At 36.2% G+C, this 15,321-nt stretch overlaps 1 protein-coding gene across 3 annotated transcripts in view; it reads left to right on the forward strand.

Annotated features, from left to right (window-relative positions):
* The window catches only part of CTNNA2 (catenin alpha 2), a 1,208,900-nt gene that overhangs the window by 60,037 nt on the left and 1,133,542 nt on the right, over positions 1 to 15,321 (forward strand). The window contains exon 1 of one of the 3 annotated variants that reach the window (XM_030827616.1): positions 8,660 to 8,762. The exons of the other annotated variants lie outside the window; for them this stretch is intronic. The gene's annotated coding sequence lies outside the window, so the exon portion shown is untranslated. Of the gene's footprint in view, positions 1 to 8,659; positions 8,763 to 15,321 lie in introns of those variants that run through there. 3 annotated transcript variants of the gene reach the window in all.

Genomic DNA, 15,321 nt, shown 5'->3' on the forward strand with positions numbered 1-15,321 from the left:
CTAAATATGTCCTGAAATTTCATTTTAATCCCGAGAGTCCAGAGCCTGATTAGATGGTCTTAAAATGGGATTATATTCAAGAGACTTGGGGATACCTAAGTCATTTTCTATTTCAGCCATCCTTCCTCCCTGTGATTTCATGGAGGAAAGTTATATTTGCACAAGAATAATGGCAAATGAGAAACAAGGCATCACTTAATTATTATGATCTAGGCTTGTACCCTCAGATAATGTAGGGCTTTCCGGTAAACAGGGCTTGGAGTCGATGTCCAAAAACCACTAAAACTTAACATTAATCAGTATCTTATTTAAACAAGTTGTTCTTTTCATTAAAAAGAGAAAAACTGTATCTACCCCAAGGAGGCAGACCCTGGCTCATTTTGCTTATTCTATTACATGAATGAAAAGAAATGCCAGAGAATTCAAGGAAGGAAAGAAAACAGAGTGAGGCATGTCTGTGTTTATGAACATCTGATGTAGTGTAACTCAATTTCTCAATAACTAGGCAAAATCATTATTCTGGAATCTGATTTAATCAGACTCGTAGTCCCTTTACCCAGAGTGGGAATATGTGGAGAGTGGACAAGGGCAAAAGGTAAGACCTCCTGCTTCTAGGTCCTACTTCTCTTGGCAGGGAATACTCATGCCCCCTCGTCCCATTGTCACTGTAATTTTCAGTTTACTCATTGATCTCCACTCTGTACTCTACTGTTTGCTTGCTTAATATTCTAGGACTGAAGCCCAGCTCATTCATCTGGTGGCCTAGTTCTTGCCAATTTCATCAATAAAATATTCTGAATCTTGCCTTCAGTATTTCCATCCACTCTGTGGAGTCATGCCTTGATATTCCCAGATTTCAATATCGCTCAAGCTGACCATACATAGTGTATATACTACCTGCAATTTCTTGCTCTTTTAACCTTCCTGTAGAATCAGAATTTAAGCTTGCATAAAAATGTCAGTTTGGCATATTCTTTAGCCCTGTGCCTTCAAATACCTGTCTGTCTTTGCTGTGGATAATTCCATTTCTGAGGTGGGTTTTCGATTTGCCCTGGGAGTGGGGCTCTGCTTCACCTCTGTAGCCACCTGTCATTGGATGCTGTACATCCAATCCTGTGTTTTTTATGATAAACTCAATGTGAGTCAGTACTGCTCTGAAGACTCCCAGAAAAGGGTTTCCACTTTAAACTGCATCAATATGCTATACACGTAGTATTTTGAGATTTGGATTATTTCCCTCTCACTCCCAGTAATTTCTGCTTACAACATGACCATCCATCTTTTAGACCATTAAATAATGAAGAATCTATTGTTTCAAGAAAGAGTTATTACAACTGAATACAGGAGGCAAAAAGAACCCAATGAATGGTTATTGAAATGTGTGAGATGCAAAGACTTAGACTTCTCACACTTAGGCCTTAGGCTTTAAAGTTCACTGGAAATAATTCATTTCGAAGGACTATTTATTCAAAGGCTTTTATTTTTCTGTTGATCTTGAGAAAGGTTATGATCCCTTACAGGAGACAAGGATGCCAGAAGATCCAGGCATTTTAGAAAATCTTGTAAGAGCAGAAGTTTTGGACATACTTCCCAGTGGAATCCAGGAGAATATAATTGCTATTTCCCCATACCCCATTGTGATATGAGGATATTAATAGTAGAAGTGGTTATATGCATTGTCATGGCACATATAGTTTCTGTGAAGCTAATTATTATATCAGAGAGAGCTTCCCATCAAAGCACAGTAATGGATGAAAACCCTGCAAAATTATAGAGGAAGAAGAAAAAAAATTGAAAATAATCTGGAGTTCACTAGCTCATCTTTCAATAACATTTGTTGTCTGCCTACTCTGTACAGGTCTGAACTTCGCTTCTTATAAGTTCATTGTTTTATACTTTTATTCCTCTAAGTATCCATTTTATTTATAGTTCAACTTGCATATGACTTTGAAGCCCGTCATGAAATGACTGAAAAAGGGGGCTCAGTGTGGCAGTCTGGGAAGTAGATTAATCACTCTGTCATCTGCTACTCCAGGACTCATATGCAGCTTAAATCTTTAGTTGTTAGAAATCTTAGGTAATTTGAAGAGTATATACCATCTTTGTTGAGAACACAGCTTCAAACACCAAGAAGATTTAGATTTAAATAGCCAAAGTTAACAGAATTCAAGAAACAGAAATGGAAACTATTTTAGCTATGTTAAGCATAAAGGGATTTATTACTGGGAATTTGGCCTTTAAACAATCCCTGGAAGAGTTGAAGGGCTTGGCTCTAGACAGGGTCCAGAGGAAAGCTTCTCAGAAGAGTAACTCTGAACTGTGTCTCCAGAAGAGTTATAACCTCCTTTCCATCAGAAAGATGTGAAATCCGGACCTATTACTAGAACTATTGAGTTCAGAATCATATCACTGTAGAAGAGGAAGAGAGATTTGGGAAGCTGCTGCTGCCACCACACCATTGCCTCACCAAACTCACAGAGCTAGTACCTAGATTCAACCACGCTTTTAAGCAGCAACAGAAAAATGTGTAAGAAGATGGCCCTGTTCTTATTTAGGTTTTAAAAACCTGATTCAAGTACCTCTATATGATGAAATAATTTTGCACTTAAGACCCTGACTGTAAGGACATCTGGGAAATGTAGATTTCAGATGTCTAGACCCTGCAGTACAGATGGATCACCAGAAAGAGGCAAAAATGCATTATCTAGCTCCACATATACTTGTCATCATTATAGATAAGCATTTAATAATTAGAGTAGTTATTATTTTGAGACAAAATCATGTAGTAATATTTTGCGCTTAAATAGTACCTGTTAATTGATATTTTATGTACCTATAATGTTTAAGATTATGTATTTTAATATTCATACTATTTACATTTTTAGTAAATCTACATATTTTTAATGTGGCCTATTAGAATAACCATATTTAACTCTAATTTTAGAATTTGTAATTAAGCTATAAATTTACAAATGGAATTTTAATATTACTAAATGTATTTAGAATGTTGGACCGACCACCTAAAAGAATTTTGCATTCACTGTATTCATAAAGTTATTTATTGCATTTATAAGAATTATGTAATAATATGGTAGATTTTCTATCTAATCAGACAATGAAATTTATGAAGAAAATCAAATATATAGAATGTATAATTATGTTTTGAAATGTGAAAGTAATTAACCTGTTTTAAACAGGACAAAACATTGTTCAAATTATGTACAAGCTGATTGCAATACTTGAAAATATAATAAGATTTATAATCTAAGTTTAAAAGATTAAGAAAGCACAAGGGATTTAAATTTGAAGTTTCATAATTTGCATGCTAAATCTTAAAAAATGAAATAAAAGCCCAAACATATAAAGAAGTATTAATACCCATTTTTTACAAACTCTTCCAAAAATTAAAAAAGAAAACAATTCTCAACTAATCCTTTGAGACCATTATTGCCTCCATATCAGAAGCAGACAAAGGTATACAGTAAAAGAAAACTATAGACCAACATAGATGCAAAAATCCTCACCAAAATGCTAGAAAAGTGAATCTAGTAACATATAAAAAAGATCATCCATCATCAACCACCAGGATTATTCCCAGAAACGCAAAGTTGGCTTAATATCTGAAATCAATCAATGTAACCCACCATATCAATAGTTAAAAAGCAAAAGTCACAACATCATTACAATTAAGGCAGAAAAAACCACTTAATCAAATCAAATGCTCTGTCATTATAAAAACCATCAACAAATTATGATTGGGAAGAACTTTTTAAACTTCACAAGGGGCATAGACAAAAACTCCAGGGTTAAGCCTCTAAAATGAGGAACAAGACAAGGATAACTGCTCTTTCCATTGTTATTTAACATTATACTGGAAATTCTAACCAAGACAAAGAGGCAAAAGTAAGAAAGTAAGTAGAAAGAAAGAGAGGAGGGAAGGGGAGGGGAGAGAAGGGAAGGGAAAAAGGAAGGAAGAAAATGCCTCCAGATTGAAAAGGAGACAGTGAAATTATCTCTATTTACTAGTGACATAATCTGGTATATAAAAATATTGGCCGACTGTGCCTGTAATCCCAGCACTTTGGGAGGCTGAGGCGGGTGGATCACAAGGTCAGGAGTTCGAGACCAGCCTGGCCAATATGGTGAAACCCCGTCTCTACTAAAAATACAAAAATTAGCCGGGTGTGGTGGCACATGCCTGTAGTCCCAGCTACTCAGGAGGCTGAGGCAGAAGAATCGCTTGAACCCGGGAGGCGGAGGTTGCAGTGAGCTGAGACCGCAACACTGTACTCCAGCCTGGGCAACAGAGCAAGACGCCATCTCAAAAAACAAAAATCATAAAAATCCTAGAATTGGGTTTTGATTTCCTCCAGTATGTCAATGATCTTCATTTCTATCCATATTTGAATTCTGCTTCTGTTACTTCAGCAATCTCAGTCTGGTTAAGAATCATTGCTAGGGAAATAATATGGTTGTTTGGAGGTAAGAAGACACTCTGGCTTTTGAGTTTGCCAGAGTTCTTGCACTGATTCTTTCTCGTCTTTATAAGCTGATATTCCTTGTTCCTTCAGTCTTTGAACTTGCTGCTTATGTATCCCTGATCCCGAAATAAAAGTTAAAACAATTAAAATAATAAGAAATTCACCAAAAAGTATTAAAATAATAAACAAGGGAACAATATTTCAGGATGGAAAATCAATATAGAGAAAATAATTGTATTTCTATATATTAACAATGAACAATCTAAACTAAAAATGAAATTAAGAAAAAAATTGATTTATAATATAATTAAAAAGAAAGTATTTGGGAATTAATTTAACAAAACAAGTGCAATATTTGAATTCTGAATGCTGCAATACATTATTGAAATAAATTAAAGAAGACATAAACAAATGTTAAGATATCCCATGCTCATGGAACAGATGACATCCCAAACTTACCTGCAGATTCAAATGAAATCCTTTAAAAATTCCCAGCTGCCCTATTTTTTTTTTTTCAGAAATTGACAAACCAATCCTAAAATTTATGTGGAAATGCAGGGGATCTAGAATAGCAAAATCAATCTTGAAAAAGGTAACATGAATTTGGAAGACTCACGTTTCTGGATTTAAAAACATACTGCAAGCTACAGTAATCAAGACAGTGTAGTACTGGTATAAAAATAGACATGCAGATCTATGGATTACAGTAGAGACTCGGGAAGTAAAACTACACATTAGTGACCAATTGATTTTCTATGAAAGTGTCGAGAAAATTCAATACAAAAGATTTTTTCAACAAACGTTACTAGAAACAATGCATATCCACATGCCAAAGAAAGAATTTCTACTCTTTGCACTGTACAAAAATTAAGTCAAAATGGATTATAGATATATATGGAACAGCTAAAATTATAAAGTTATTAGACAAAAACATTCGTATAAATCTTTGTAACCTTGGATTGAGCAACAATGTCTTAGAGACAACATTAAAAGCACAAGTGACAAGACCAAAAAAATAAAAAACAGAATTTTTTTCAAAATTAAAAACTTTTGGCTGGGTGTGGTGGCTCACATCTGTAATTCCAGCACTTTGGGAGGCCAAGTCGGGCCGATCACAAGGTCAGGAAATCGACACCGTCCTGGCTAACACGGTTCTCTACTAAAAATACAAAAAAAATTAGCTGGGTGTGGTGGCAGGCACCTGTAGTGCCAGCTACTTGGGAGGCTGAAGCAGGAGAATGGCGTGAACCAGAGAGGCAGAGCTTGCAGTGAGCCAAGATTGTGCCTCTGCACTCCAGCCTGGGTGACAGAGCAAGACTCTGTCTCAAAACAAAACAAAAAACAAACAATAAAAAACAACAACTTTTGTGCTGCAAATGACACCATAAAAGGAAAAGACAACCCACAGAATGGAATAAAGTATTGTACAAATTTTGTATCTGATACAGAATTATATACAGAATATATAAAAACATTTACACCTCAATAATATAAATTTGAATAATGTAATTTTTAAATGGACAGAAGATCTGAATAAATATATTTTTAAAGAAGATATTCAAATGGCAAATAAGCACACATGAAAAGATGCTTATCATCATCCATTAGGTAAATGCAAATCAAAACCAAAAGGAGATACCAAATCACACCTATTAGGATGGCTATAATCAAAAATAAAAATATTAACATGTTGGCAAGGATGTGGATAAATTGAAATCCTCATACATTGCTGATGGGAATGTAAAATGATGCAGTCACTTTGGAAAACAGTTTGTCATCTCCTTAAAATAATAAGCAGAGTTACCATGTTACAAGGCAATTCCACTCTTAGGTGTATACTCAAGAGGAATTATAACACATTCACACAAAATTCGATACACAGGTGTTCATAGCAGCATTATTCATAATTAATTGCCTAAAGTGGAAATAACTTACATATCTATTAATTGATAAATGGATTAAAAATGTGGCATATCCAGAAAAAGGAATATTATTTAGTAATTTTTTTAAAAAATGAAATACTGATACCTGATATAGTATCATGGATACTGTGGATCAACCTTGAAAATATTCTAAGTGAAAGAGGGCAGTTACAAAAGACCACATATATTATCATTCCATTTATATGACATGTCCAAAATTGGCAACTATATAGAGATAGAAACTAGACTAGTGGTTTCCTATGGCTAAGGAGGGGAGGGGCAGTTAATGGTTTGAGGGAGGAGGGAATAAGAAGAATGACAAATGACTGCTAATGGGTACAGAAAGTCTTTTAGGGGTAATGAAAATGTTCTAAAAATAGATAGTGGTGATAGTTGCCCAACTATGAACATATTAAAAAATATTGTATACTTTAAATGGGAAAAATGATTCTAAACAAATAATATTCTGAAAAGTATTTTCTGTTATCCAAAGTTTGAGGCTACCAAAAAAATTTAGCAAGTGTTTCTGTTTATAAGCTTTAGATTTTTTTCTTTTTAGACTTGTCATCTTTTTCTTAATATGAATATTCTAACTTTTTAATCAGTTTTGTCAGTGTAAAAAAGTCTGAAAATATTCTATCTACATGCAATTAAAATGTAGTTTGTATCTTAAAAACAATGGATCTTCAGAGAATAGATACTTTACAAGTGTAATTGTTTTCCTCAAAATTGTGAAGTGGAAAACTGGAAAGTATAATATCAATACAGACAAAATACTTTCAATGGTGTTCTTTGACAAATTTTTCACTCACTGGCATATAACTATGTTCTACTTCTATTTTTGAATGAGCCAATATTATTATTATTTTTTTGCAGAATATCATCCATTTTGGGGGATTTATTAATTTATTCATATTTACCTTTGCATCTGTTGATATCAACTCCATTCTCATTCCTAATTTTGGATACTTGTATTTTCTCTCTTTTTTTTGTTTAGCCTTACCGCATGTGTACATATATATAATTTTTATACATGTATTTATTTATCTATAACCACCCTTTGAACTACCTATACATAGAAGGAGATATAATTATATTAAAATAGTTCAAGTTCTACATGACTTCAAGATAAAAAAATATTAAACTTTACTGGAGTTTAACAGCAACAAAAGAAGAAATAAGTGAAACTGTAGGAACTGCTGAACTTCGGAAAATGGTTTGTTTACTTTGAGAAATATTTGTTACTAAAATATTCCCTTAGGCCAGATATAGAAAACTGATGGCTTTGGGACCTAACACAGCATACGGATACTTTTTTTGTTGTTGCTTTTTGGCCTGCCTAGTGTAGGCCTACACAGTGTTTGAAATTTGAATTAGCTGTCAACATTTTAAAATAAGGAGTTTTCTCATACAAATCTGGATCCAACGTGTACCATAATTGGAAGCTCCGGCAATGCCATCCCACAGTCCTGCATGGAAGGGGCCTGCAAGAGCTAAGGAGCAGCAGGTTCTTTACATGGGGCCCGTACTCTCCCTTTCAGCACAGCTCACAATATCTCTCTGTTTCCCCAACATGGGCCTGGGTGTCAGTTGCTGGCTGCCATCTATCATCTTACACATTTCTGGCTTATTGATTCAATTACTTCTAGGCTTTTGATTTTGTATCCTCAACTCTTGGCTATTCATATTGCTGTATTAGTTGTCAATGACATTGACCCATCTTGTTCTTAGTATTTGTTCCTGCTGCTGTCATCTTCTGCATCTCCTGTCATCTAAAGCCACCAAATACCTATTATTTCTCTATCCCTTCCAGTTGTCTGCTCTGTACAGCATAATGTTACATCAGATAATGTTAATCATTTCTCAATGTCTTGTTAACTCACTCCCTTTAGTGTCCTACAGTTAACCTAGCACACCCATGTCCACCAATTCTTCTCTTACTGAAGTGAAGTTAGGGTATCTTCCACTAGAACACCCCACACTAAATAATGGTACTCAGGTAGTCCAAACACTACTTAAACTGCATATCATCACTATCTCGTCTTTGAAAATTACTACTTTCCTTTTGTTTCATCTAAGCAATGTCTCTTTTAGGAATTATGTTCATATCTGCATTTGTATATCATGCAATTATTAACTTTATATATAATTTTCAAGGTGCATTTGAATACACGTAACAGAAAACCCGCTTCAAATTTGTTTAAAGAATAAAGAACTGTATTGGCTTATATAAAAGTACAGGGTAGGGCACATTGATTCAGTGGCCACAGTTCCATTTTTGTTGTTTTTTTAGTTTCCTTAGACACATGAATGAACACAGTCATGCTGTCAGGAAGACGACAAGGAAGACTGATAAATAGTAAGTATTCAGCAATATTCACCACAATCAAATGGTTCAGCCACCACATGTACACGTATATCTTTCCTCCTATATGCAGATACCACATCCTCTTGGACGAGAATATCAGGTATCTCATGACCTGAAAGAGAAATGAGATCCTTGGTTAGCCAAATTGGCAGTACTTAGTTCCACTGGTAGGATGAGTCTCTGTCTATTTTCTTTCATGACCACATGGAAAATGGACATGGAAGAGCATGTCCTTTCTAGAGATGGTGTGACATTTGTAGTCCAGTCCCAGTAGGTGCAAATCTGAGGGACTGGAGATGTCCTGTGTTTGAACAATTAAAGACTGTTTTGAGCCAGGCCTGGAATATCTTTGGCAGTACAGCTCCCTTAAAAAGTTAGTAGGCTTTGATCTTTTGCATGCAAAAAATTAGCAAGTATGGTCTCCACAGTAGTTTATCTGGTCAAAGTCTGATTCTGATCATTTCATTTTCTTCGCAACAAGCTTCTGTTCGCTGTCCATTCCCTTGGACCTTGATTGGCACCTTTATCTTGACCGCTGCCTTGGAGCAATTAAAAAGAAAACCGTTAGGTACAAGGATACCATAACTTTCATAATTACCCCCGGATTAAATTCTATCTGCATATTCTGGATGGCATGGCTAACTACTTCATCGGTTGGGAATGTTTAGCAGAATTTGCTTGAGAGAGGTCTGAAGAGTAGGCTCACGTTGTATACTAATCTTGTCAGCCTTCCAGGTCTCCTGTTATCCTGAATTGTTAACAAAAACTTCACCTTGGGGATAAGACTTGGCATTCCTTTCCCTATCAAACTCCACATTAGTGTATTTGAAATAATTTGCTTTTCTGAGCAGAGGCAGAAAAGAATGATATTTTCTTCCATTCCTTATTATTTGCAGAACATTCAATTTAAGCTAATCCAGTATCTATACTGTAGACCTCAATGAAGGCTGGAAGACTAATCCAACACAATCTGACATTCTGATTCTTTCCAATCACCTTTGTGTTCCACCTTCTGTGAGTATATAGTCATTTCCTAACGCAGAAGAAGTGTTGTTATAAATTACTTTTTTATAACTGCATAACAAAGACCATCAACTTCTTAGTTTAAGAGGAAGGTATCCTTTTCACTGACCTCTTTTACCTTGATTCAGCACCATACACTTGCTATCACATTTTGTACCCACTCAGAGCACAATAGCTGCAAATAACAGAAAACCAGGTCAGGGTATCTTAAACAATAAGAAAAAAACTGAATCACATAAACTGAAGTCAGAGCTAGGGTGGGCTTCACAAAGCCACCATGATATCCTTCCTAGACCGATGCAATTCCCTGATACCTTGTCTCTATACATCTGAATATGTCCCCTACGTCACTTCTCCATATAGCAGTCACAGCGATCTGTTGAAAATTAAAATTAGATTATGTTCTTCCCTGATGAAAACACTCTACTGACTTCTCATCACAATTAGAATAAAATCCTTAATCCTTCCTATAGCCACAGACACTATTAGGACCCCTCTAGAGCTCTCCCTCTAGAGTTCTTGAGACACCTATGTAATAGGAACCCCCTCTAAAGCTCTCTAGCCCTATCTCCTGATGTTCTTCTCTCACTCACTCCACACTGGCTGTAGTATCCCATTTCGATGTTTCTTCATTGTGACAAGCTTGTTCCTTTCTTAGGACCTTGACATTTGCTACTGCATAGGCCCAGAATGCTCCTACATGGAGCTTTGCAGGCACCACTTACTGTATTATCAGAGTTCTCCAGAGAAACAGAACCAATATGATGTGTGTGTATATATAGAAAAAGATTTATTGTAAGTAATCGACTCGTGATTATGGAGGCTGGCAAGTCTAAAATCTGCAATATTGGCCAGCAGCCTGGAGACCCAGGACAGCCGATGGTACAGACAGATTCTGAATGCCATCTGTTGGAGATTTCCCTTTTTGTTCTATTCAGGCTTTCAGCTGATTGGATGAGGACCACCCACATTATGGAGGCCATTCTTGTTTACTCAAAGGTCATGGATTTAAATATCAATCTCATCCAAAAATATCTTCATGTTGACACATAAAATTCACCATCACACTCACATACTCTTTCAGATCTGTGCTCATTCATGACCTTTCAGAAAGAAATTCCTCAAAGCCCCTATTGAAAAATTCCACTAATTTCTGTGTCTTCTATACCTTTATCATATTTTACTTCACTTCATAGCTTTTTTCAACATCTAAACTTATACTACATATTTATTTGCTGTATACCTGTTATCTACCTCCATTTCTAGAATATAGGCATTATTCTTGTTTACCACCATTTCTATAGGATACAAACAGTAATTATATAGTAGATGCTTAATAAACTTGAGTCAAACTTTTATATTTACCTGGGAATCAAATGCAGTCCTTCTTATCCAGGAGATGGCTCAGAATAATTGAAATTACACAGAATAATTGAAATACACACAAAAAATTGAAAGATTTTTCTAAATCATATTGGCTACAGTGTATATTTGTCTACTTTCTCTCACCCCACCCTTCTCTGCTCAGAAATACTGAGAATAGGGGTCTACAAAATGCATTGCTTAGCCTTTCTTGACAGCAGACCTCTACTCACATCATTCCAAGAGAAGACACTAGTGGAGGGATGAGATTGTCTCAAGGGAGAAGCTTTGTTCTTTTCTCTTGCTCTTCTTCTGGCAGCATTTTTGAGTGACTACATCCTTTCCACCCAACAGCAATCCACCGTCAGCTTCAATGGTCCCTCTTGCATGGTTCTAAGACAAGCTGCAGGCCTCCTTCTTCATGGTTTCAGCACTGTCTAAACTAGCTACCCTAGCAGGGAAGCACTGAGTGTTCTTCTGGGCTCTGATTACACCATCTTGTCACTTTTGTTTTCCAAGAATTTGATGAAGTAGCCACTTTCAGCAATTACTAATCTCTGGTGTACTTTTTATTTTACTTCTCTCAGACTCAATACAATGTAACAATGCTCCTGAATTAGACCTCTAAATTACAGTCTATTGTTTTAAAACAATAAGGTGCTCTCCTTTGTTTTTGCTTTTGTCTTTTTAATTCAGTGATGTGATTCTTGGGTTAGGTAGCTTGTACAGTTTGAATATAATGATGACCTTATTACCAGTGGAAAATGGGTTACTGCTAATCCATGACATGCCATGAGATCACGTTTACCAAATTATCTGTTGTGGCTTTATTCAAAATTTAATTTTCTGTTTATTTATTTATTTGTTAGATATGGAGTCTTGCCCTATCACTCAGTCTAGCTGGTCTTAAACTCCTGGCCTCTTAGCTGGTCTTAAACTTCTGGCCCACCTCTGCCTCCTGAGTAGCTGGGTCTATAGGAGTGAGCCACTGAATTCAGCTTATCTGTTGTTGCTTCAGATGAAAGGCCTTCTTAAGGCAAGGCTTTGTAAAATAAAGTGGTCAATGCATTCAACTGCCGTAATAGTGATGATGACTACAAAAGACTGTGGGGAAAGATTTTTTTTCCTCTAATACTGCACTAGATTGTGTATAGAAACAAAATTACAAGCCCAATGCTTTAAAATCTTAGTTCAAGGCAGGTCAGGGAACCAGGGAAATTTCACGGTGGTCTTAAAATATTTGCTCATTTATTGTAGTTTCAGGGAAGATCACAAATCCCATCCCAAATCTAAAAGTGAAATTCCAGAATTACAATGTAAGCTCAATTTACTGACTCATCATGTATCTTATGTGAAACTAAAAGCACATGATCTTGTATACATTTTAGAGCATCAATTGGGAAAGAATGGAACTCTGGGGTTTGAAATAGGGATATTTGGGTAGATGTGGGTGAATCCAACGACCTTGAACCCTGAAATCTCATTGAACTTTCTATTGCTAGCAGAAATAGTCTCCCATATTCAAGGATATTAGTCTTTTTTTTTTTTTTTTTTTTTTTTTTTTTTTTAGTTACAGGCCCTGCAGTTACCTCCCCTAAGGAAGTTACTTTCAACTGGATGCCTGTTCATAAGACCTGTCCCCACCATGCTTCATTGCCTTCAAAACTGCAGTTTGAGTCTGATTTTAGCAAACACCTGGGGGACAAGTATACAATCTTACCCAGGGAAATGTGACTTAAATACAAAAAGTTATTGTAAGAGTATCATTAGTTTTACTCATTTTAACTAAAATTTGGAGAATATGTGTGGGAAAGATTCTAAAGATTTTGGAACAAAGAAAGATTTACAGAGATTCTATTTGCCATGTGCTATCTTGAGTAGCTAGGGATGGCTCAACTGTGGACACAACATCAGACTTTAATGCGGCTTACATATATAATGTTGAGAGTGTACAACTTCTTGGCATAAAAGTAAAGAAAAATTCTAAAGCTTTGGGAGACATAAATAACAGACTGCATTTGTTATTTGCAACTTGGTCATCCCCTGTCACACATAACACTCCCTTCATTCAGATATTGAGAAATGCATTAGTGAGAGAAGTACTAGAATCCTCAAAACTGTGATTGAGGGGGTAAATATGAATACAGGTGGAAGAAGATGGCTTATGAACTGATAATCGTTGAAGCTGAGTGCTGGGGTAATAGTGGAATAATTAAGCTATTTCTATTCTTTTATATAATTTTATAATTATCCATAAGAAAATTAAAGGAGATGAGTTTTGTGGTGGCTGTCTTTTGTTGGCTGGGGATGATATTGGAAAACACCAACTTTGAAACAGGCTCCCTAGTTTTAGTGGAAATCATGAAATTCCTAAATAACAGAAGCTTAGTGAAAATGCTTAACTACCACAGAAAATGTGTACCTGATGACCTAGTCTGTTGCTGTCTTCTAGATTGCAATTTCCTAGACTCTTTAGGGCTTGATCAATGGGCTCATGTGTAAAGTGGCCACAGTAGCAGGTATAGAGATTCTGCAAGGGCTCAACAATATAGACCTTCTCTTACCAAAGCGATTTGACTATTATCCTTGCTGTGTGCAGGCACGGGTTTAACAGCAGAGGTCCAGCTCATATTCCGATATGGCACTATTCCTTGGGGAGACCAGGCAACCACCTGGTATCAGAGTGATTGCTCTGCCATTTATTTTGGATATTTCATCTGCTTTTTCTGCTTCCAATGCCTCTTCTAGCAGCAACATTTTTTTTATTATGAAAATAAGCCCTCACAAAGAACAGGGCTCATAGTTGCAGGCACAAGGGAAAATAGTTGTTAATTTCTCTTCTTATTTACTGTATTAGGGTAAAACAATATCATATACGATGTCTAATAAGAACTGATACTACATGGTGTATGGAAACACTCGAAATGTAGATTATTGTCCCTCAGCTGGTGCCGAAGCCAACATCAGAAGGCCTTTGGCGTGTCATATTCACCATCAAGACATTCTGTACTATATTGCTTCTGACCAAAGAACTTATTACAAAGCAAAAGAAGTGCAGCAATGGTGTCATACAGTTCACTGATCTTACTACATACTTATTGGCTTAGAAGCAGCTGCCTTAACAGAAACATAAAATGCCCTACTGACATATTAGATACTGTGAAAGCTGAGAGACAATAATTTACAAATGTAGGGCGTTTCCATACACTATGTAGTATCAGCTTTTACTAGACATCATATATGACATTGTTTTACGCTAATACGTTAAAGAAAGAGAAGTGAACAGCTATTTTCCCCCAGTGCCCACAATTGTAGGCTGTGTTTGTTGTGAGGGCTTATTTTCATAATAAAAAATGTTTCAAATGTTGGATATAATTCTTTCATTGAAATGGAAGTTGATCTGCTACCTGGCCATTTTGGGTCCTTATTCTACTGAACCAACAGAAAAATAAGGAATTACCATGATTTTTCGGTGATTGATCCTGATTACCAAGGAGAAGTTGAGTTGCTGCTCTATAGTGGAGACAGAGAGAATTATATCTGGAATGAAGGAGGTTTCCTGAAGTACTCTAAAGTTCAGTGGGAAGAATTGTTAGAAGCTTAGACAACCCAAAGAGGCTACTCCACTAAGGACTCAGACCTTCAGCAGTGAAGATTTGGCTCATTCCCGTCAAGTAAGGACAATATTAACTGAGATTGTGGCTGGGGGCAAAGTATCACGGAATGGGTGGTAGATAAAGTTATTCTAATGTGAGTACTAAAGCATACCACTATATATGTGAATATGTGAACTATATTTTTTTCTTTATCTCTTTTAATATAAGGAGTAAAGATAGTAGTTAAATTTACAATTTAATCTTTTTTTGTTTGTTTATTTTGTTTTGATGGAATCTTGCTCTGTCACCCAGGCTGGAGTGCAGTGGTGTGATCTCAGCTCAATGCAACCTCCGCCTCCTGGTTTCAAGCAATTCTTCTGCCTCAGCTTCCCAAGTAGCTGGGACTACAGGCACATGCTACCACACATGGTTAATTTTTGTATTTTTAGTAGAGACGGGCTTTCACCATATTGACCAGGCTGGTCTCACACTACTGACCTCAGGTAATCTGCCTGCCTCGGCCTCCCAAAGTGCTGGGATTACATGCATGAGCCACTGCACCCGACCTA

This window comes from Nomascus leucogenys, chromosome 14, assembly GCF_006542625.1.
Source record: "Nomascus leucogenys isolate Asia chromosome 14, Asia_NLE_v1, whole genome shotgun sequence".
NCBI classification, from domain to species: Eukaryota; Metazoa; Chordata; class Mammalia; order Primates; family Hylobatidae; genus Nomascus; species Nomascus leucogenys.